This window comes from Canis lupus, chromosome 8, assembly GCF_011100685.1.
Source record: "Canis lupus familiaris isolate Mischka breed German Shepherd chromosome 8, alternate assembly UU_Cfam_GSD_1.0, whole genome shotgun sequence".
Lineage (NCBI taxonomy): Eukaryota > Metazoa > Chordata > Mammalia > Carnivora > Canidae > Canis > Canis lupus.
In genome coordinates this window covers 46,523,345-46,545,821 of record NC_049229.1, presented here as the reverse complement: position 1 = coordinate 46,545,821, position 22,477 = coordinate 46,523,345, and the positions used below count along the sequence as shown (strand labels likewise).

The window sequence follows — 22,477 nt, the reverse complement described above, 5'->3', positions numbered from 1 at the left end:
TCCCAAGGAGAAGGTTCTGGGCTGATATGGAGGAGGCCTGAGTTTTGTGTCTCCCAGGTGGCCAAGTCTTGTAGGCACAACCTAGAGAGGTCTTCAGTATCACTGGAACACACTTCAGTGTGTTGAACTGAACTATGCTTCTTCTACAAACCATGCTGCCTTGGTCAGGTCGCCAGTGTGGGCCTCAGTTGCTTCTTCTGTAAAATTGAGTTAATGATAATAGTGACCTGTATGTAATCTCACCAGGAAGGATGATGAGGAAATGGCATGTGTGAAATCTCTTTAGAGGAGATGTGTGATGAGGAAATGGCATGTGTGAAATCTCTTTAGAAAGAAGGCAAAGGGTGGGCTCAGTTCTTACTTTCAGCATCTGTATTATTATTATTATTTTTGGTCATGGCAAATAAACCATTTGAAGTGGATTTCCTTCATCTCACAGATAAAGAGGTAGAGAGGTATAAGTATACATCGTCTTTGCTTCATAAGTCAGCGTGATCATCACTGGCGAGTCAGTACTGGAGCTGGGCAGAGGCTGGGCCCCGGGCCTCCCAGGTTGGTCTCCCCACCCCTCCTGCCAGTTACTTTTTTCATATTCCATATCAAAGTCTCAATCGTTCTTTCAAGTCCTATGTAGCCTGGGCTCTGATCATCCGGGGACTGCACAATTCTTATTAATATTAAAGGGAAGGGTTTTCTTAGCCTGCTTCTCTTCTTTTCTAAGTGAGTCTCGCAAAGGAGAGGGAAAAGTGGAATTGGAAGGACATCTATGCCCCAGAAGGGACGCATCCTGGCTTGTTGCAAATTTGGGTCCCCTCTGGCGACTTTAAGGATTGTGAGGAGTGGAGTGTGAACGGTAACTGATTAGCTGCAGAACTTCTGTGACTATTCGCGAGCTTTGATTTCAGGGTCAGGCTGGAATTGACAATTTGATCCCGCTGCCTAGCTCCACCAAATACCCGGAGTCCTTCCTTCGTTTCAGATCCCCAGTCACTGCTTTGCTGCTAGCAACTGTATCTAGCTTTATTTGGGCAAAAAAGCAGCTGTAAGTGAAAATCTTATAAATGAATTGGATTTTCCTATTGGCCTCATCACTCCAACATTTTTTTTTTTTTTGGACTTCTTTTCTAATTGCTTTGCAACTGCTAAGGGCCCTTTGAAGTTAGCTCTCCATTTCTGAAGCTTCCAACAGAAATATTCCCTAAATAAACACTTAAATGATGGAAGAGGCTGGTGTCACTTGGAAAGTCCATTCTTTAAGAGAAGAAAATGATCTTCATATTTGGAGGGATTCCAGGCCATTGGCTGGTTTTGTGAGTTTGTGTGTTCTGTCCATTGATAGTGGGGAGCGGGAGCAAGAGCCATGTCCCACTAATGCAGAATGATGGCTTTGCAGCCGTGTTTCTCAGGTTATCCTTAAGCCAGTCAAGTCAAGAAGCCTGAGTCATTGCCCTGGTCTTGGAGCTACCTTTCTGGCTTCGTGTCTGCCTGACACAGCTTCAAACTCCTCTGCGAAGTGGGTTTCAAACTTTTGTCCTTTCTTAGCTGGGTGCATTCTGGATGAAATGATCGGAGAATTGACAATATCCTGATGAAAGTTTGTAATTTTTTTGGTAAAAGACAGCAAGGTATTTCCAAAACCTACTGACTTATTTTGTATTGGCATCAGGATGGAAGGCCACATGTGGGGGAAAAAAATAAAGGATCGTGGAGTAACTTTCATTTCATAATTTTAAATATTTAAAAAGTAACGTGCTTGACTGTAAAAAAATGCATAGAAGGAAAGGGCATAAAATAAGACAAAAAAGAACAGAAGAAAGACTTCTTCCCTGATTGCTCATTTTGCTCCCCACTGTTAACGACAGTTTTTTTGTATGTCCTTCCAGATATTTTCTGTGGCTCTGAAAGCACAATATGTATATGTATAGTCCATGTTAGAATAGCTGTTGTGTCTTTGAATTAAAAAAAAAAAAGTCAGTTGTAGGGTAATTTCCGTTATTTCTTTGACTGTGGTGAATTGAGAGAAAACTCATTTAGACCCTTTAGGAAAATCCTTTCGGCAAACACTTAAATGTCTCCAATCGGCCTATAATTTGCACATGGCCTGGGCTCTCTTTAGGTGAACGGTGTGTCTCAAGTGGCAAAGAAAGTTAATCTAAGTTTTTAACAAAGTGCAGGCTGGCTATAGAAATTGGTGTGTAAGGAAGTAACACTGCCTGCGTGTGGAGAAGAGATTGTGGGGTGTTTTTATAACTTTTGATCAGTGGCATACAATTTCTCCAGGTATCTCAGAGCAAAATATTAAAGGTTGAATAAATGTGTCATGTGAGAATGTGTGACGTTTATTGCCATACACAGTGACAGGGGCCATCCTTAGAGTGTGAGATGTACGGGGCTGTGGATGGGTTCTCTTAAGATGGAAACACCGGTCAGGCAGGGCATCCCTTTTGTTTATACACACAAGCCCCCTCTCCTGCCTTCCAGAAGCTGGGGATGGTGGTGGGGGAAGGGCTGGGGTTACCAAAACAGGCTCCGCATGGCAAATTGGATCCAGATTTCAGTTATTCCTCCTCCCACAGACTTAGTGGTCATTAGGCTGAAAAAGCTTCCATAATTTTTTTAAAAAAGATTTTATTTATTTATTTGAGAGAGAGAGAGAACACAAGCAGGGCGAGGGGCAGAGGGAGAGGGAGAAGCAGACTCCCCGCTGAGCAGGGAACCCCATTCAGGGCTCCATCCCAGGACCCTGAGATCATGACTTGATCCCAAGGCAGCCGCTTAACTGACTGAGCCACCCGGGCGCCCCAAGGTCCTGCGATTTGAACTCTTGCCTGGTTCGCGGCCTGGTGCACATATAGGTCATGTGGGTCTCCGGCTGTGCTTTCAGACTTGCAGCCTGCGCTGGGATGGAGGGTGGGAGCCTTGAGGAGCACCCTCCAAAGCAGCAGCTTCTCCGGCGCCTCCTTTGCCCCAGTTCTGTGGGTCCATTCTTCTCCGGCAACTTGACTCTCTCCGGAGAACCGGATCTGGGGCTCCCAGCCCAGTGCTGTTTTCTCCCCTGCCCTCCCTTTAACTACCTGCGGCACCTCTTAGCTTCCACATGCTCAAAAGGGATAATGTTCTCCTTGAAAGCATCTTTTGAGGATTAATTGATGTTTGCTCTATGCTTTGAAGAGAGAATCCTATCAAGTCTCTCTGCTGTCCTCAAAGCTGGCCCCGGTTCCAGCTGGTGGCGGGCCTGGCCAATCGGGACACTGCGCGAGCCGGCCTCTCATTGGCCCCCTTTCTGGGGCATGTCCGCAGTCGCTGCTTGTCACCCACAGTAGAAGGGTGACTGCCCCGAATAGGAGGCACAGACCCCCCAAGGACATTTTGTCCATTGCCTGTTTTTTACTTGGAGAAAGAGTATTTGCCTCAAAATGATGGTTCCCTTGGGAAGTTTAGTTTGTGGCTATCTGTGACATTTTCTCATTTGCAAATTGTTCTTCTCTCTGTCTCTTTGTTAAAGCTTTGTAAGTATAAGAGTAGTTAGAATTGCCACCCCTCAAACAAGTCCCTTTCGTCAGGCCATTTATATGGTAATCGTGTGCGGTTTGGGGGGGAAAGGATGTTACCTGCCTCGTGATAAGCACTTTCATATCAGTGAATTCTTTGTTAGAGTTGCTTAATCAAAGAAATGGAAGCTGCAACCTACTTATTGGAAAGATCTAGATAATGCAGTGTGAATTAAGCACCTGAGGGTCCTAGGGAGAAGATGGTTGAGAAAAGGAAAAAAAGAAGGCTTGTTTTTAAGGACAGACCAAACAGGGAATTAAAACAACATACGTCAAAGACATCTTTGTTGTCTTGTCATCAAGGAGGACAGGGCTGGAGGGCGGAACCAGCCATGCACACTAGGATCCTCTTCTGTGTCCTCGGATAGGAGTCAGGACATGGCAGGGGATTGAGGACCTGCTGTGACTGTTCCGGTGGAGCATTTCAAGGGGAGCCTTCAAATCCTGTCATTCCTCTCAGCCTTCTAGCATCGGATCCTCATAAAGTGTCTCAAGCACTTAGGGGCTTGTTTTCAGCACTGGGCTTATTAGTAGAAATCATTGTTTCACTTTTCTAAATGAGATTCTTGGCTTCTTGCAAAATCCAGGATCTGGCAACCCTGAACCTTCATCCCATCAAGGCAAACAAGCATCAGCAGCTGCAGACCCTTTTGATGGTGCAGTAGGTCAGATGCTCTCTGGTTCACTGACTGGGGCATGTGCTGACTTCTCACCTGTCTGGGACGTTAGTGAGGGATAGAGTGTTAGTCCAGAAGCATACTCGGGAGCACAGACGTGTACACACATATGCACACACCCATCACCAGGATTCAGGCCGAGGCGATTACCTTATAGAAAGGTCACCTCTTAGCAGGCTCGATGTGTCATCCGGATGACAGATTTGAGAAAAGTTAGTCTTAGTTTGAGATGAGAAGAATCAGATGATCATGGCACACAGCAGAAGAGGTGCTTTTGTTGTGTGTGTTGAAAAAAAGCAAGTGCCTTTCTCTGGCACACCCGTGTGGAGCAGCAGTGTGGAAGAGTGTAGTGGTTAGGCAGAAGCAGGGCAAGCTGCCTTCATTTGAACCTCTATGATGCTCTGGACAGGGCCTGGGCACCCGGGGGTCTGGTCAGTATTGTCTAATGAGAGTTAGCCCTGGGTTTGCAGATGAACTCAACTTTGAGACCTGGGACGATAATTCCTCTTCTCTTATTCTCCATGTGCTCATCTGCAAAATGGAGACGCTACAGCCGGCATTGCAAACTCAAGTACCTACAGGGTCTAGGCTTGGTATGAGAGAAGGGATGTCTGGATGGGAAAAGTAGAATAAGAAGTGGAGAAGATGGTGCTGAGCTGGATGTTCACGTCCAACTGGTAGGACGTCCAAATTCAACTCCAGCCATTTGTCACATGGGAAGGTGAACCCAGTGTTGCCAAGACTCCTGATTTTTCAAGTGAGGCTTGACATCTGAATTTGTACGTGAACTCTAATAACCTTTGATGTAATGAATTCAATTTTCAAAAAGTGTAGTGCAGCCAAACAAAACATACTTGGGTGCCATATTTGGCCTATAAGTCCTTGATTTGCAACATTTGGAGTAAAGCCTTTTTGGTGTCTCTCTAACTGGCTACTGACTCTACTTTGCTGAGCATGTGGCATGAGGAGGAAGGAACTGTGGTAGGTGAAGAATATCTTTGAGGACAAGGTTGGGGTGGAGGTGAAACTTGAACCACACCATCACCAGGCTGGACAGGTGATCTGGATCTGTTGGCTTCAGTGAGGACAGTTGCAAGGCCTGGCAAGAATTGTGCATGAAGGCAGGTGGGAGGGTGAATCCAGGGGAGGTAGCTGAGGGAAAGGGCAGAGGCCACAGGTGGCAGTGGTATGCACAGTGGGGTGCTGGGGTCAAGAGGCAGCAAAGGCAGCCCGGGAGAAAGCAAGGAGGAGCTAGGTGGACTATGGAGCTGAAACTCTTTGCCCTCTGCCCTGCTGTAGCCTAGTGGTGATGTACAGCCCCTCACCAACCATGCCCGGAGGAACAGCGTCACTGCCACACTGGAAGCTCTGTGCATTGTGCCTCTATTCAGAAAAGCACAAAACATGGTCCAGCCTTCCATACTTATCATCATAGTTCGGTATATAAATCTGTCATACATGTGAGGCAGACAAGCATGATGGATGAGAAGAGAATAAGTTTAGGGCACATATAACTTGAGTTTGAATCTGACTTTTGTTGCTTATTAACCACATGGCTGGGACAAGTTAACTTCTTTTTGAGCCTGGTTTGCTCATCTGGGGATTACAGCTTTTCTTACCTTGTAGGGTTGTCATGAGGATTGAATGAAAACACATTCCTTAATGTGTGTGAAGTACAGGACCTGGCACAGAGTAAGTGCTCAAATTGTGCTCATTATTATTGTGAGACAAGCAGTAACCTCAGCTACCTTGTAGTTAAGCATAAAATCCTTTGTCTCAGCAGAGCCAACAACAGATGCGCTAAAAGTTTACTCCTCCCCTATTGCAAATGCTTCCCCAGACATGGGCTCTCTGGGCTGAGCTCCTGCTTGCCAGTAAAGCAGGAGACATTGTACTCACCTGGATAAGGGTCATCTACAGAGCTCAGGTAAGTCTGTTTGGCCCCAGTACCACCTGGTTTACATAATGGTGTTTTCATTCATCTAACAAATATTTGCTGAGTAACGGCTATATTCCAAGCACTAAGAAAGGGTTTGGGGGATGTTGACTAGAATAAAAGGGTTGGGCCTTAACATACTGAATCTAACATATAGGGTAAGCTGCTATAACATAGATCTCTAAATAGAATGGCTAAATAAGACAGATTTATTTCTGTCTCATGTAAGCCCTAAGGCAAGTACACCAAGCTGGCAAAGTAGGTCCATGAAATCATTCATGGATCCGTTTTTTTTTTTTTTTTTTTTTACTATTTTACATCTCTAAGTGTGTGTTTCAGGACGTGGGAAGCAGGAGGTAATGAAATCCAAAGCAAGCAGCTTATAATTAAGGAGCTTCCACTCACATTCTAATGGTCAGAGCTTGGTCATATGGCCACATCTATGCATAGGATGCTGGGAAATATAGTCTGGAGCAGATGGCCATGTGCTTATGTAAAACTTGGGAGTGGAGGTTATTATAAGGAGGATGAAGGGAGAATGGATAGTGGAAGGAAGTTAGGAGTTTATGGTTCAGGGAAGTAAGGAAGTAAATGAACACTCTAATAGGCAAAGTCTCCTCTCAGTAGCACCAGCTATAATCCTTGAGTTGAGAAATGTGTTGTGGCCCTCACTGTGAGTTTGGGGTTTTGGAATCAGACTTCTGGGTTCAAGTCTCAGTTCTATCACTTACCACAGGGTTGGTATAAGAAATAAGTCAACCCATATGACGCTTTTAGGATATGTATGGTCTGACCCAGAGTCAATGCTCAGGAAGTGTAGTCTTCCATCCAAGTACTAACCAGGCCCGACCCTGCTTAGCTTCCGAGATCAGACGAGATCGGGCGCGTTCAGGGTGGTATGGCCGTAGACAGGAAGTGTAGTCTTACTGCTAGACGGTGGGATGTGTCAAGAAAGTCAGTTACTCAGGATATTTGGGGAATGGGTCATGGTTTGGCCATCTCCCTCAGTTTTGTAGCTTCCCATAGGCCTTGTTTCTCTGGATGCAAACGCTGGGCCTTGAATCTGGCCCATCTCACCATTGAGAAATGTTAATGAAGACAAACAAGGCCATCTGAAGGGACTGTGTTTTGAAAAAAAATGGAATTAACTTGTATTTGTCTGGACTGGATCAAGGGGATGAATTTAGAGAGGCTATTTCAAGGTCAGCTTTCTATAGCTTGAGTAGGAGCCAGTGAATTTAGTCCATGGTGTGGAGGCCTCTGTGGGAAGAGCAAGAGCCCTTTGTGTTGGGTGTGTCTTCAGGTAAAGAGCTCGAGAAATTACTTAAAAACTCTTCCATTTAGCTAAATAAAAGGGATACCAAACAGAGAGGCCTCATGGAGGCTAGGAAAACCTTTGCCCTTGGGGAAGACCCTGGTGGCCTGTCTTGGGCCCCTTCAGCAAGAGGAAAAGAATGGAAAAGCCACCTCTGCTGGCTGCTGCACTGGCAGGAGTTGGGGTGTCTTCTTACTGGGAGCCGATGTTCTATGATATGCAGAGGGTGTCATGTTTTCCATCTTCTGCAGGTGTCATGTGGAAAGAGAACCTTCCTAGCTTTAGCACAAGAGACTTAACTTTCCTTGGCAACTCATGTGGTGGGTAGATTTTTAGCAGAAGAATAAACAGACATTGGAAAATGATTTTCTACCAGTTTTCTGTACTGTCTCATTTTCAGGAGTTTTTAAAAAAGATTTTATTTATTTATTCATGAGAGACACAGGCAGAGAGAGAAGCAGGCTCCATGCAGGGAGCCTGATGTGGGACTCAATCCCCAGTCTCCAGGATCATGCCCTGGGCCGAAGGCAGGTGCCAAACCATTGAGCCACCCAGGCGTTCCTCATTTTCAGAAGTTTGAGGAGTTTTAATACCCTTATCATCCCCAGATTTTGGGATCAGATCACACACTACTCTGGAAAAAAGTAGCATTGGATGCTGTCTCACAATGGGCACCAATTTTGATTCCCTAAAAGCATTTAATTGACTCCCAGGAAATGGGATGGACATAGAGAAGGGAGCACACATGTGTTTAGTACCCCATCTGTACCTGTGGAGAGGCTGGCTTTCAGATGCTTCAGAGTGGAGCATCTGAAGGCTTGGGTAGGATATAGCTCATGGGCAAGTAGGCTGGTGGTCATATTTCTCCTGCCTGCCTCTTGTAACCTTAGCTGAGCTCCTGGTCTTGACTTATTGGTGTCATGAAGATCCTACACCTGGCTAGCCTGGGTTGGTAGGTAGCCATGACCTGGGGTTTTCACCCAGGTTTTCTCCAGCTCTGTGGGCCTTCACTCTTCCTGACCACTGGGATCAATCTTCTATTCTCTTTCCCTTAAGGAAAGCTTATCAAGAGGGGTGGGGACGATAGTGAGATCTGATTACAGCAGGTTCTCCAGTCCTGGAGGCCTCAGATGAGACATGTTATCTCTGTGTTTTAGATTACACAGTAGTCTTCAGGATGTGCCTCACAAGGCATCAGATATGTAGTCTGTGCCTAGACCACACCATCCATAGCCACTATGAATTAATATTAAGAAAAGTAAATCCTGTAATTCTCTTGAGATCATATAATTTTTTTAAAAAATATTTTATTTATTTATTAGAGACACAGAAAGAGAGGCAGAGACACAGGCAGAGGGAGGAGAAGCAGGCTCCATGCAAGGAGCCCGATGTGGGACTTGATCCTGGGAATCTGGATCAGGCCCTGAGCCAAAGGTAGATGCTCAATCACTGAGCCACTCAGGCATCCCAGATTATATAATTTTTTAAAAAGATTTATTTTAGAAAGAGAGTGCATGTGGGGGCTGGGGGGAGGGGCAGGGGGAGAGAGAGAATCTCAAGCAGACTTCCCACTGAGCATGGGGAAGTGGGGCTCGATCTCACAGCTCTGAGATCATGACTTGAGCCAAAACCAACAGTTACGGGCTTAAGCAACTGAACCACCCAAGTGCCCCTTGAGATCATAATAGTTTTACATTTTATTTGGGTTGGTGTGCTTGTGTGTGAAAAGTGTGAATTTATTAAGTGTGAGCATTTCAAATGTGCCATACTTGTTATAATCCTGCTTTGGATTTCTTCATTTTTTTAATCACCTGGGCACCTGGCGGGGGTGGGAGGGGGGCAGGTTTCTCTGCCTGTGAGAGGCCCTGTATGTAAGCCTGCTAGATCAGGGGGGAGCAAATCTTTTTACACAAGAGGGCATTTCAGGAAAAATAAACAAAGGTATTTATGGGTCATCTTTGCCCCTTATTCAACATGAAGAGAGCTTTATTGAGTCTAATGACCCAGGAGTGGGTGGGACTTCAAGGAATGTTTATTCTTACAACTTACTTTGCTGGGTAAAATAGTACCAATGAGAAAAGGGGCACTGCTTTTTTAGTTATTGAAAACTTTATAAAAAGATTTTATTTATTTATTCATGAGAGATACACAGAGAGAGGCAGGGACATAGGCAGAGGGAGAAGCAGGCTCCTGGATGGGAGCCTGTTGTGGGACTCGATCCCAGGACCCTGGGATCACACCCTGAGCCAAAGGCAGATGCTCAACCACTGAACTACCCAGGTGCCACCTACTTAATATCTTTGTCTCAGTACCTCTCTTGCCCAGCATAGAGCTCAGTGCAAAGTAGGTGCTTAAATGCTTATTAGGAAGCAATATGGTAGATTGGTTAAGAACACAGACTCTAACCAGATTGCCATCCCTGGCTTCTGCTTTGTTACCATTGATGAGATTATCTCTCTAGTCTCTTGTCTGTGAAGATACATTTGATTCCACATGAAATAACTATGCCTTTCCCCTCATTCCAAATTTTTTTTTTTAAGTGAAGAAAGGCAAAACCCAAAAACCCCAAATGTTTGTGAAGCAAATGTGGGTCCATCTGTAATAGATAGTGCATTGAATTAATTACCTGGGTGGAGGCTGCACAACTGGATTTGGCGAAACTGCTTGTTTCAAAAAAAAAAAAATAAATAAAAATAAAAAAAAATGCTGGGTTCTCTGTTCCCCATCTATGTCTTCTTACAGCGTGACCTTCCAGCATGCCCAGCCACTTAGTCTGGTCTTTGCATCGACAGGAGAGCTCCCAGGAATAACGCACACCAGATACAATCTGGCTCCAGGAGCCTTGTGTACCTGATGATTTTATTCACAATCCCTTTATTTTCATTCACTGACTTATTCTTTAAAGTTTTAAATATTGAAATATAGCATACATGCAGAAAGTTCCCTGTGTGTTCAGCCCAATACATTTTGACAAGTTGAATTTAGTTGTATCATCAGCACCCAGATTAAGAAAGAACAGCACAGAAGCTCAGGTGTGTTCCTTCTAGTTACTACCTCACCCCCTTCCCAACCCCACCAAGGTTGATTATCCTGGCTCTAACCCCATCAAATGGAATCTTCTAGTATTTCCACTTCAGTGTCTGGATGTCCCCCTTCAACACTGTGAGATTCATCCACAGTGTTGACTGCAGTTGTAGGCTGTTCATTCTTAGTGCTGTATAGTATTCTGTTGTGAGTATTCCTGTTCTACTCTTGGTGGGCCTGTGGCAGTTTCTGGTTGGAGACTTCTGTGAATCTCACTACAAGGAACATGCTGGCACATGTCTTTTGGGGACCTGACGTGCACATACCTGCCAGTGGAATAGCTAGCTAGGTCACAGGGTAGGTGTCTATTCAGTAAGTGCTGCCAAACACTCTTCCAGAGTAGGGGTGCTGATTGTCTGATTTTGATGAGGAAAATGATTCCATATTCAGATTTGATCTGAGTTTTAAAGCAGAATAACACCACACCGATTCTGTTGATTTCACCATTTCTATTTCTCCCCTCTCATGTGCACGAACCATATGGTAACCAGGCAAATTCACTTAAATTGCTGTAGCTGCTTCTTTTTGGGAGGCTCTTGACTTTTAGAACTGCTACCTGAAATGGAAGGTTTAGGACTCTCTTTTTTCCTCCCGAAATGTCTGCTTTATTTTCAAGAACATAAAATACTAAACACCACATCCCCTGAAAAAAAAAATCCTCTCTTACTCTCCCAGCACTCCTTACACCTTTTATTGATGAAATTTAGAGGGAAGTTTTGAGTAGAAATCAAATATCAATCAGATTATGGATTTTCCAAAATTTGCTTGCTGGATCATTGCACTCATAATTTCAGTTACAGGTACCCTTCTTTGGAATTTGACAAAGCTGGGCAAATGGAGAGTCAAAAGTCCCCTGGTCTAGTCCTGACTTTTGGTTGTAAACAACCATGGTGCAAGGTGCTTCAGCAGTACAGAGAGAAGGCCTTCCTGAGCAGCCCCAGAGACCTTATAGATAGGGACCTGTGAGTCTTAGAGAGACTTTAATTGAATCTATTCATTTTGGCTTGCCCTCCCTTCCCTGACCCCCAAACAACAAGCTAGAAACAACATCCCATAGAATAACAGCAAAAATATAATTTCATACACTGTTTCCTCATAAAAATCATTCACAAAAGCACTCTCAAATCTTGCAGCCCCTGAAAGGTATTATTTTATTTTACAGATGGGAAAATTAAGATCTGCAGAGTTGACTATAGGATCCTGGAAGAACTGGTGGTTGGAAGCCAGGTGCATGCCTGGGATTCTAGGAACCAGGGATCTTTTCTAAGAGGAGTTTTAAAGATGAGTGGCTATCCGGGAGGTCATCCTGAGGTCCTTTGAATGGGTGACTTTCAAATCCCAGAGATTGGCATTTTGTCTGGTTAGAAAGCAGTCTTTGGTAGGGACATAAGTACAAGGAATTTATTGCTGGTTTGTTTGTAGTGGTCAAGAGTGGAAACTCAGTGATTACCTATGTCAGGAGGGAAATGTCCCTGTGGCCACACTACCTTTGTACCTTGGATCATTTCAGAGACATTAAAAGGATTTTGGCAAAGTATGGGAGAATAGATAAGAGGGAGAAGAGTGTAGATGATATATAATTTGACTTTTTAAACAAACAATAACCATCCTCCCCAAAATCACAATTTGTGTGTGTGTGTGTGTGTGTGTGTGTGTGTTTCTGAAATTACATGGAGTATGGGGAAAAACATGGATGGACACAAACTAAAATGTTAACATGGGCTACCTGGGGAAAGAAGGGCTGAGGATGGGAGTGCTGATGTGGGAGAAAGAGTTTAGCAAAATAGCATGTGACAAAATGCCATCTGAATAAATTATATATATACATATATTCGTATACATATGCATAAGGAAATGCATAAAAAGTACATGCATACATTTAAAAGGCAAACGAGCTGTTCCAGTAAGAACAAGGCTGTGAACCCTACACGGGTCAGTTAGCTTGGCAAGGGCGAGAGCTCAGTTCTGTGGCTGAAGGCTTTACCTGCAGGTCAGTCATGTGGTAAGTAAAGGACATCGGTAGGAAGTGGAATGGGAATACGTGTGGGTGTCTGAGCACAGGCACACCGCTGCCTTTGGCAAACAGATGATCGTATGTACCATCCTGATGTGCCTATGATGTGCTGGCATTTTCGTACTTTCTAGACATTAGATATTTTTTATCCCCATTTCACGGTGGGTAAAGCCTAAGGGCAAGCAACTCAAGGCTACGTGGTGAGTGTGTGGTGCTAAGGCTGAAGCCCAGATCTGTCCGATTCCAGAACTTCTGCTTTTTAGATCTGCTTACAGCTCGGGGTTTATTTATTTATTTATTCATTTAAAAAATCTTTTAAAAAAGATTTTATTTATTTATTCATGAGAGACACAGACAGAGAGAGGCAGAGACACAGGCAGAGGGAGAAGCAGGCTCCTTCTGGGGACCCAGATGTGGGACTTGATCCCAGGACCCCGGGATCACGACCTGAGCCGAAGGCAGAGACACTCAACCACTGAGCCACCCGAGTGCCCAGTGCCCACAGCTTGGGGTTTGGTGGGGTCATCAGGGCTGGCCTGGCCTGCTTTCATCCACACTGAGATTTCTGTGAGGTCTTCTCTCACAGGGTCCAAACGTGTAGGTTCTGCTCTGAAAACTAACCATGCCACCACGTCGTGAATGTTTCCTGTGTGTTCTCATTGGCCTGGTTTCAGATGGCAGAGCTTCTTACCTGGGTGAGGGAGAGCAGCCTGTTCAGGCCTCTGTTCCCCAGGGAGCAGGGCTGCATGGAAAAGTAGGGCATGTGGACACCTACCTCAGGACAGGTGAGAGGCAGACTGGCTTGTGAAGAAAGGAGGACAGCTTTACGACACCTGACATCTGGCCCCTGAGCCGTCTCAGCAGCCCGTCTGGGAGTAAATGCATGGGCTTTCATGAGGATGTCTCCCCCACCTCTCCTTGCCATCCACCCCCATGCCCCCAGCCCTGCTAAACACAAAAGAATGAACAGTAGTGGCTTGTTTAGTGGCCTGGTAGGGTGACTTGCACTCAAAGCGTGAGTGCTTGTGCTGTTGCCAAAGGTGCCCCAAAGTGAATATTTAAGATAAAAATCTCAGATCGAACTGATGTCACCCTGTGACCCCCTTCTGTTTTCTTGGCCTTGCTTTCCTCATCCACAAAATGGGGATCGGATCAGATTTTCCTCTTGCTTATGATTAAAAGTATAAGTGATCTAGAATGTATTTTGTTAACCAATAAGAAGCATGCTGTCTTTGTAGAAAGACAAGGCCAGTTTCTGCACGTTAGGTTTTGGCTAAGACAACGGCACTGCCGACACCAATGGTCAGCGCCATTTTTATGGAACAAGTCTGGATGTTTCCAGTGCGGCAGGATCATTGCTTTCTACAGGGAGCCGTGTCTCCTTCACAGTAGCATTGGTGACTTCCAGGAGCAAGGCTGTTACCTAAAGGTGAGCTTGGCTGCGGACGGTGAGCTGGCTGTGGGGGTGGCCTGCCCTGGGCCCTCCTGCCCTCTATCTGAGACAGATGGCTGCCATTCTCCTGGTGTGGTGGCAGCTGCTGGAACTGGAGCCATGGCCTGCTGCCTTCCCTCACTGCCCAAGGAAGCATCACAGGTCCCGGGAGAGGAAGACTGAACAAGGAGAACACATGTGGCAGGTTATTGCCTTCCTTTGAGGATTTGGGGCAAGGCTTGCCCACGCCCCCACTTTCACTCCTGCCCACGGGTTGTAGACTGAGCCTCAAGGCTGAGGACAAATTGTCTGGTCTTTCAGAGCCTCAGTTTCTTTTTTAGTGGAGCAAAAAACCTTTGAGTGAGCCTGTGTAGATGTTGTGATGGTGAATGGTGATCTTGTTACTAGTTCCTTAAAGACTGGGACTAGGACCCAGCATAGTAACTGGTGCACAGTAGGAACCCAGAGAAATGCTTTTCATTGACATGGAATCCCTAGGGATGTGTGTCTGGACAGCGCAAGAAGTAACCATTCAGGAAATATTTTTTTTCTTCCTTTGTATTCTTTTATGCATGTTAAGTGTGGGATTTGTACACCTTTCCCTCTATCCTTATTCTTCTTTGCATTTATTTTACTTAAAAAGTGATTTCTGGAGTGCTGGGTAGCTTAGTGGGTCGAGTGTCCAACTCTTGATTTTGGCTTAGGTCATGGGATTGGCTGTGTTGGGCTCCATGCTTGGTGGGGAGTCTGCTTGGGATTGGGATTCTCTCTCCCCTGCCCCTCCTCCTACTCTCTCTCTCTCTAATAAATAAATCTTTAAACAAGTTATTTCTTTCTGACCAATTAAGTAAAAACTGGTAGGACCTAACTATATATCCCTGTCCTGTTTGCAGTTTTGAATGGAGAAGGGAAAATCTGTGCTCTGCTTGGTTTTGCTTAAATATAGGGATAGATTGAGCAGTTTTGGAGGAGAGCTTTCCTGCATTCTGGAAGCTGCTCCTAACTCTTCCCTTTTCCCACTGGGATTATAGAGTCTCCTGAGGTCCCCAGACAGCATGGTTTACCTGGGTCTAGATAGGATGAGGGCTGGAGTTCCCACTGGGTTCTCAGGCATTGGATAGTAGGGTATCCTTTAGAGAAAAGGGGAAAAAATGTACCCAAATGGAATGATAAAGGAATGACATCACAGTAGGCATAGCAACGGCAGGGTAATCATAGTCTCTGCACGAGGTGGTCAGAACCCCAAGGGAAGGCCTAGTTTCATTGTGTTCCTTTTCCCATCAGAGCAGGCAGGAGCAGGGAGGCATGGAGGAGGGGTTGCTTAGCCAATGGCTAGAGCAGGCCAGAGGTTTGCTTTTCTCTCTAGAACTGCCTCCCCGCTCTGACTATCTCTCTGGTGTGCCACCTTAAAGCATTTGATTCTGTTATTTAGAGTTGCCCTCAGAATTTGGCTAGAGAAGGGGAACAAAAAGAGAGGGAAGCATGTCCATGGAGACGAAAGTAGAGGGATGAAATTATCATCAGGAAGTTTCATGGAACCCTGGAGCTCAGTCTTCAGCTTCTCCTGCCCAAAGGCATGGAGCTCCTCTGACAAATGCAAATGGTGCATCTCTGTCCCTTACTTGCTTCTTTGGGTCTTGATTCCTGCAGCTGATGGTGTCGAGCTGGGTATAAACCACATAAATTGTGCTAATTTCAAAGTCACTTGTGTCTAAAGCCCAAAGCAATTCTGAGCAACTTCTTGACACACCATGTGGATAAAGCAGCTCTCTATATATGGTGAGTGCTGACACTCTGGGACAGCTTGGCAGGTTGTCTCAGGAGGTCATCCCGAACACAGAGCAAGGGTGGTAGGTGCTGAAGAGTTGATTGGTGTGAACTGGAAGACTGCTATTCTGGGGGCTTTTGGGTATTCTGCATTCAGAAATCATTTCTCTGTTCCTGTCATTGTGGGATAACCATAACAGGTCATGCCTGGTTGCTGTTTCTTGTAGGTCAAATCATGGTTGCCTATTTGTCTCCCTGTCACCCTGGCATTTTGAAATCTTAAAAGTGGGTGCAGCAGCCTGACCAGCGCACGAGTAGCTATCATGAAGGTGGACGCACCATCCCTACACTTCAGCGGAGCGACTCCCCCCCAATCTATGGACCTTTAAAGATACTTCAGGGTTTTTTGGGACTCATGCTCTTTGGCTTCTTTGGTTAGAGTATTTGGAACTTGGTCTTCTTTACACAGACTATCTGGACAAGCTGGAGAAATTGCTTACCCAGCTCCTCTTGGCTATGGGTAACTGAATTTTTTTTTTAATTGAGATAAGATTCACATAACATGAAGTTCACCATTTTAACTGTGCATAATGCATTGGCTTTTAGGTTGAAAGTGTATAATTCAGCGGTTTTATTAAATCTAAATGTTGAGCAACCATCACTACAACCTAATTCCAGAACATTGTCATTGCCTCCAAAAGAAATCTTGCACCCGTTCAGTAGTCATTCCTCATTCTCTGCTCTCCCCAGTCCCTGGCACCCATGGACATCCCTACTTTGTATATGGCATATAAATGGAATCAAACAATATATGTGGCCTTTTGTGTCTGGATTCTTCAACCTAGCTTATTTTCAGTGCCCAATGATATCATAGCATATATTGATACTACCTTTTTAAAAAGTGGCAGAGTAATATTCCATTATGTGGTACACCAAATTTTATTTATCCATTCATCAGTTGATGGACATTTGGGTTATTTCCACTTTTTGGGCTATTATGAATAATGCTAATATGAACGTTCAAATACAAATGGACATAAATGTTTTTAGTTTTTTTTTTTTTTAACTCTATACCTAGGATTGAAATTGCTGGATCATGTGATAAATGTATGTTTAACTTTTTGAGGAACTGCCATTATTTTCCACAGTGGCTGCACTATTCTTCATTCTTACCAACAATGTGTCAGGTTCTGGTTTCTCCACTTCCTTGCTGACACTTGTGAGTATCTGCCTTTCTGATTCTAGCCATCCTTGTGGGTGTGAAGTAGTGTCTCGTTGTGGTTTTGATTTGCATTTCTCTAACAATTAATAATACTGAGCATCATTTCATGTGCTTTTCAACCATTTGTATATTTTCTTTGGAGAAATGTCTATTCAGGTCTTTTGCCCATGTTTTAATTGGACTGTCTGTCTTTTTGCTGTTAAGAAGTGAGTTTGCTTTAATACATCATTGTTCCTTCCCCTACGCTAGCATGGTGTGACCAGTCCGTGGAGATGGAGAGGGTACAGTGGTTCACTTAAGAGCAGCCTGAGGTCTCTGCTTAGGCCACTCCTTGGTGTTCTTGAGGGATCTTTTTGTTACCTACCCTTAATAGTTTTCTCCCCCAGAGTTTCTGTTCTTGAACCAATTCTATTTTGCTTTCACTTCCTTCCCAGTTGACCTCAACTACACCTATGATGTCCACCACTGTATATATGGTGATTACTCCCAAATGTGTATATCCAGCTCAGACTTCTCTCTGAAGCTCCATATTACATACACAGGTAGAACATCAACATGTTCAAGACTTACTACATTTCTCTGCTGAACTTTCTCCTGGGTTCCCCATCTGGATGACTGGTGGCATCATTTGACCTTTTTTTTTACCAGGTTTCAAAAAAGCTGGAGGTCATCTGGACTCCTTCCTCTCTCTCTAGGTCACATTTGCTCTCTTCCTGTCAAGTACTGTGCATTGGCTCTCTTTAGTAGCTCTAACTTGTCCTCAGTTCTTCATTCCGTGAAGCACCTTAGTTCAAGTCTTTGTCATTCCAACTAGACTCCCTAGTTTTGAGTTACTTCCATCTATCTGTCCATCCTCCGCCAGAATGATCCAGTTATATTCCTCCCATCTTGAAGTGGGGCCTTGTCACCTGAAGGATAAATTTCCTACTCCTTTGTTGAGTGTACGAGCCCTCTTGGATTCACCTCTACCTATCTTTCCAAATTCATATTCCCTTGCTCATTCTCTCCTCAGTTCTTAGGTTGACCATAAGGTGTTCTTTCAGGTTTCTTGGATGGGTTGTGTTCCCTCAAACCTTCAAGCCTTGGCTGCCATGCTACTGGCATGAATTTTGCCTATGGGGTCAAGGATAGATTTTCAGGGCTGGATTATGGATCCAATATGGCCCCAATTAAATACTACTGTGGAGAGAGAACATGGAGACTGTGGCTTGGATGTGGATTTTGATTTAATTATTTATGTGAAAGGATTTCCAAACTGAATAGAAATTAAATTGCATTTTATTGTATTCATAAGCCACCTGTATTGCAAAGGTGATGGACTTTTTGGGAAAAATTCTGACATTTGCCCCATCCATAGCCTGTTGTTACTTTAGTTACTTTCTGAATCAAGAACACCAGAATACATGATGTGACAAGTACATGTGTATTTTGGGAGCTAATGGGACAAAATATTTGAAATCAGATTTAGATTCCAATGTTGCCATAGCTACTGGCTACTGTGAATACCAGCATCACATATTTGTTTGGATCCCTATACCTCTAACCTCTGTGGTGTCTCCTTGTTCTGAAGATGTTAGTTCTTACATAAAGAAACTCCGTGAAACTGAGTTGATTCCTGGCCCTTTCCAAATATTTTTTATTTTAAAAATTATTTATTTATTTAAAAGATTTATTTATTTTCAGAGTGAGAGCATGAGTAGAGGGAGAGGCACAGGGAGAAGGAGAGAGAATCCCAAGCAGACTCCCCATTGAGCATGGAGCCCAACTGAGGGCTTGATTCTAGGACCCTGAGATCCTGACCCGAGCTAAATAAAACCAAGAGTCAGACACCCAACTGACTGAACTACCCTGGTCCCCTTTCCAAATATTTTATTTTATTTTAATTAATTTATTTTTTAAAGATTTTATTTATTTATTCATGAGAGACACACACACACACACAGAGAGAGAGAGACACACACACACACACACACACACACACACACACAGGCAGAGGAGGAAGAAGCAGGGCCCATGCAGGGAGCCTGACATGGGACTTGATCCCAGGTCCCCAGGATCACACCCTGGATTGAAGGAGGCACTAAACCACTGAGCCACTGGGCTGCCCCCAAATATTAAAAAAAAATTAGTTTTGATTATTATTTAGTGCTTTCTTACTCTGCCTCAAATTTTTTGCTTAGAAAAATTTCAAGTCTCCTGAAAAGTTGCAAGAAGGGTACAGTAAACATCCCTGTACTCTTTGCTCAGATTCGTCATTTACGAGTATTTTGCTGTCTCACTGTCCCCTTTTCTCTCCCCCTTATGCGCATGTGTGCAGTGGGTTTACGGTCCTCTTTGTATTTTGGTTATAGTATCAGATAGTCTGAAAGAGATGGATGAGGGTTGATGGGGCAGAGAAATTAGTTGCTGGATCCTCCTATGGAAGGTACTTTATTCTCTCAGTTTCCAAATGGAGGGAGAAGCCATAGGACTAGATCAGTGGGCCCTTCTGAGAATTTGTTAATCCTTTCCTCATCTAAACCTGCAAATGTGATCATCTATTTTTTCAGGAAGAGTGAGAATTAGTTCATTATACGCCATCCTTTTCTGGGGATATTTTGGAGCTTCTGGCAAAGCTGAGCACCAGAACTGAAGTCTTGAGCTCTTGGCTCAGCACTGCCATTGACCAGAATACCCTTGGGTGGTCCTGAGCAAGTTCCTTTCTCGTGGTGAGCCTCAGTTTCCCCATCTATAGAATGAGAACTTGGATTCTCTGCTCTTTAAGTTCCCTCCACATCTTCACGCCCTATGGCACTGATGGCCAGAAAAATTCAGTCCTTCGGGAAATTGCCACAATACTCATTGTGCTTGTGAGGCAAATTCCAGAATTGATCGCTGGCTGGGCTTTGGCCAGGAGCGTGTCTGCTTTATGATGACAAGTATCTCTCCCGTTGTAAGAGCCACCAGTGTTCTCTCTGCCTGTTGACGCGGGAGGTGAGCTTGGTGGGGATGGAGGAAGCAGCGGGAACTCTGACCCCTTTGTTGGAGCCTCCCTACCTCCTCTCCTTTGAGGTTGTCTGCTTGTTTAATTTGTCGCTTACCTTGCTTCCCACACCCTTTTATAGCTACTTTTGTTCAAGGATATTGCCATCTCCTTTTCCTGTCCCTGGCCGACCTCCAGGTTAAGTATCTAGGGAGGGCAGCAGCCACCTGAAGCTGTGGTGAAGTGGGTGATGTTGGTGGCAGGCCTAAACAGGGCTGCCAGCCAGCTCATTGGTAGGGTCAGAGTCGGTCAAAGTTCAGGGAGTGGGTGTAGGATTGATCCTGCGAGCTAGAGGGTTCCACAAGGTTCCCACCCACAGGGCCCGGGTAGGAGTCCTGGACTGGCCAGGATTCTTTTATCATTTGATCCCCATGGATAGGATCTGAAACAGTTCTGGTAAAAGAGAAAAGGACTTAGATGTGGCCACGTTGAAGAAAGGAGCTGGTGGGAGTGGGATGATTTAGGGTTTGTGTATTCATTCAATAAACGTTTATTGAAGACCTACCATGTTAAGTGCAAGATCCCTTTACTGAGAAAGCCTTAAATCTGGGTAGCTATTGTTAATATGCTGTGTGTTTAGAAGTGTTAGAAATAATATTAATAATGATCACACTTCCTCTCCCGACAATCATGTGCCAGGTATGTGGCTAAGTGGGTTACATCTATTCCATTTAATCCTCTCAAGCACTCTGACAAAGTAGATGCTGTCCTCCTTCTTCAGGAGAGGAGAGGGAGATTTAGAGCAGTCACTGGGATTTGAGTTCAAGTCTGATTTTATATCCCAGCCTCTTAGCCCCTGTGCCTTTGGTTTATGGGCTGAAGCCTGTCTGTGCTAAAGTTTTCACTGGTCTAAAAGGTAAGCCCAATAGAATTAGAGTTTTAATAAGGCTTTGTTTCATTCAGTGGTTCTCAGCTGAGATGATTTTGCCCTCAGGGGATATTTGGCAATGCCTGGGGATATTTTTTGGTGAGCACAATTTGGGATGCGCTACTGCCAGGGCTGCTGCTAAATGCCCCACCGTGCCCAGGACAGTCCCTTATGGTCCTCCTTTCTCCCCAGAGCAAAGACTTATCGGCCTAAAGTATCAGTTGTGCTAAAGTTGGGGAACTCTGATTTAATTTGAAGGATTATCCTTAATCTTATATTATTCTGACTTTAGGGATATGTATTAAATGTTTTTTATTTTATGAAACAAAGTAGTAGAAAGCAGTTAGTAGATGGTGGTTGGGTTTTAGATTGTCCTTATTTGACAAAATTAAAAAAATGGACAAGACTGTTGATCCCTCTATTTTTTATTGTTGTTACAAATTTCCTGGACTATGAAATCTAAACCTCTAGGAATTATTTGATCTAGGAATTATGTTTTACAAATACTGTTTGTTAAGGATTGACAAAAGAAAGTGTCTTGTGTTGCATGTAAGACAATGCCTAGGGTGCCCTTGGGCTCCTGGGGTTTGCTTTAATAACAAACATTCATTGACCACTTAGTGCCTACTGCGGTGCCAGGCCCTAGGAGAGGTCAAAAGAAACTGCCTTGATGAGCTTATAACCTTCCTAGGACAAGAAGTGTACGTGCATAAAACAAGTAGAGAACAAGGAAAGAGCCTGGCAGTCAACGGCTCAGTTTAGTCATAGTTGATGCCAACATGGCCAACCAAGGGGTTTTTACTGGAAAGAATTTTGAGTTCCTCGCTTTGGTCTGCCATCCAGTAATTTATGAGACCTTAGGCAAGGTACTTTAATTTCTCTGCCTCTTGCTTTCTTATTGGTTTCCTGTCTTGAATGAGGGCCCCTCAAGCCTGACAGCTGACACCTCTTTTTCCTTCCTAACTCTAATGGGGCACTCAGTCCTATTCTATTTTGGAAATATCTCTAGAGTCTGCCCAGTCCTTTCCTATTCCAGTGCATTCTCCACCCAGCAGCCGGAATAATCTTGCTAAAACATAAATCTGATTGTGTCACCTGCCTCTGCTTCAAACCCTCAGTGGTTTCCTCATTGCCCATGGGATAAAGTCCAAACTCCTTGGCAAGGCTTTCTTGGCTCAATGGTCTGGGCCCAGCCAACCTCCTCAGTCTCCTTTCTCATTCTTTGCCCTTCACCGCCACTCACCCCACTGTCTGGACACACCAGATGGCTGATTCTTCTCTGAGCACAAACTGCTGACCCATCTCCCTGGAATCTCTTTTCCCTCTTTTCTACCTGGCAAAATCATAGTAGCCTTTTATGGTTTGTCTCCATCATTTCCTCTGGAAGCTGCTTCAGGTCCTTGGGGTGGAGCACATTTCCCAGTTTCTCTCCTGCCTTGGCCTGTGACCCTGTTGAAGGCAGGGCTTGCCTTTGTCTCATTCTGCCTGGAAAAGTTCATACCCAGCACAGTCATGGCACATGGTCGCTGTTCAACCATTCTTGAGTAGAAAACAAAGGGATAAAGGAAGAAAATTTAAAGTGGAGATGA

General features: G+C 44.5%; 1 protein-coding gene and 2 long non-coding RNA genes across 6 annotated transcripts in view; 2 read left to right on the top strand and 1 right to left on the bottom strand.

Annotated features, from left to right (window-relative positions):
- DPF3 (double PHD fingers 3) overlaps positions 1-22,477 on the top strand; it is a 259,890-nt gene that overhangs the window by 32,294 nt on the left and 205,119 nt on the right. The window lies entirely within an intron of this gene.
- Positions 12,947-15,163, bottom strand: LOC111097100. Its single transcript, XR_005363510.1, has 4 exons — positions 15,074-15,163; positions 14,001-14,188; positions 13,353-13,446; positions 12,947-13,268 (listed from the first exon to the last, which is right to left on the bottom strand). It is a non-coding gene; the product is annotated as an uncharacterized LOC111097100 (long non-coding RNA).
- Positions 15,255-16,586, top strand: LOC111097097. The gene is made up of 2 exons (XR_005363506.1): positions 15,255-15,788; positions 16,004-16,586. It is a non-coding gene; the product is annotated as an uncharacterized LOC111097097 (long non-coding RNA).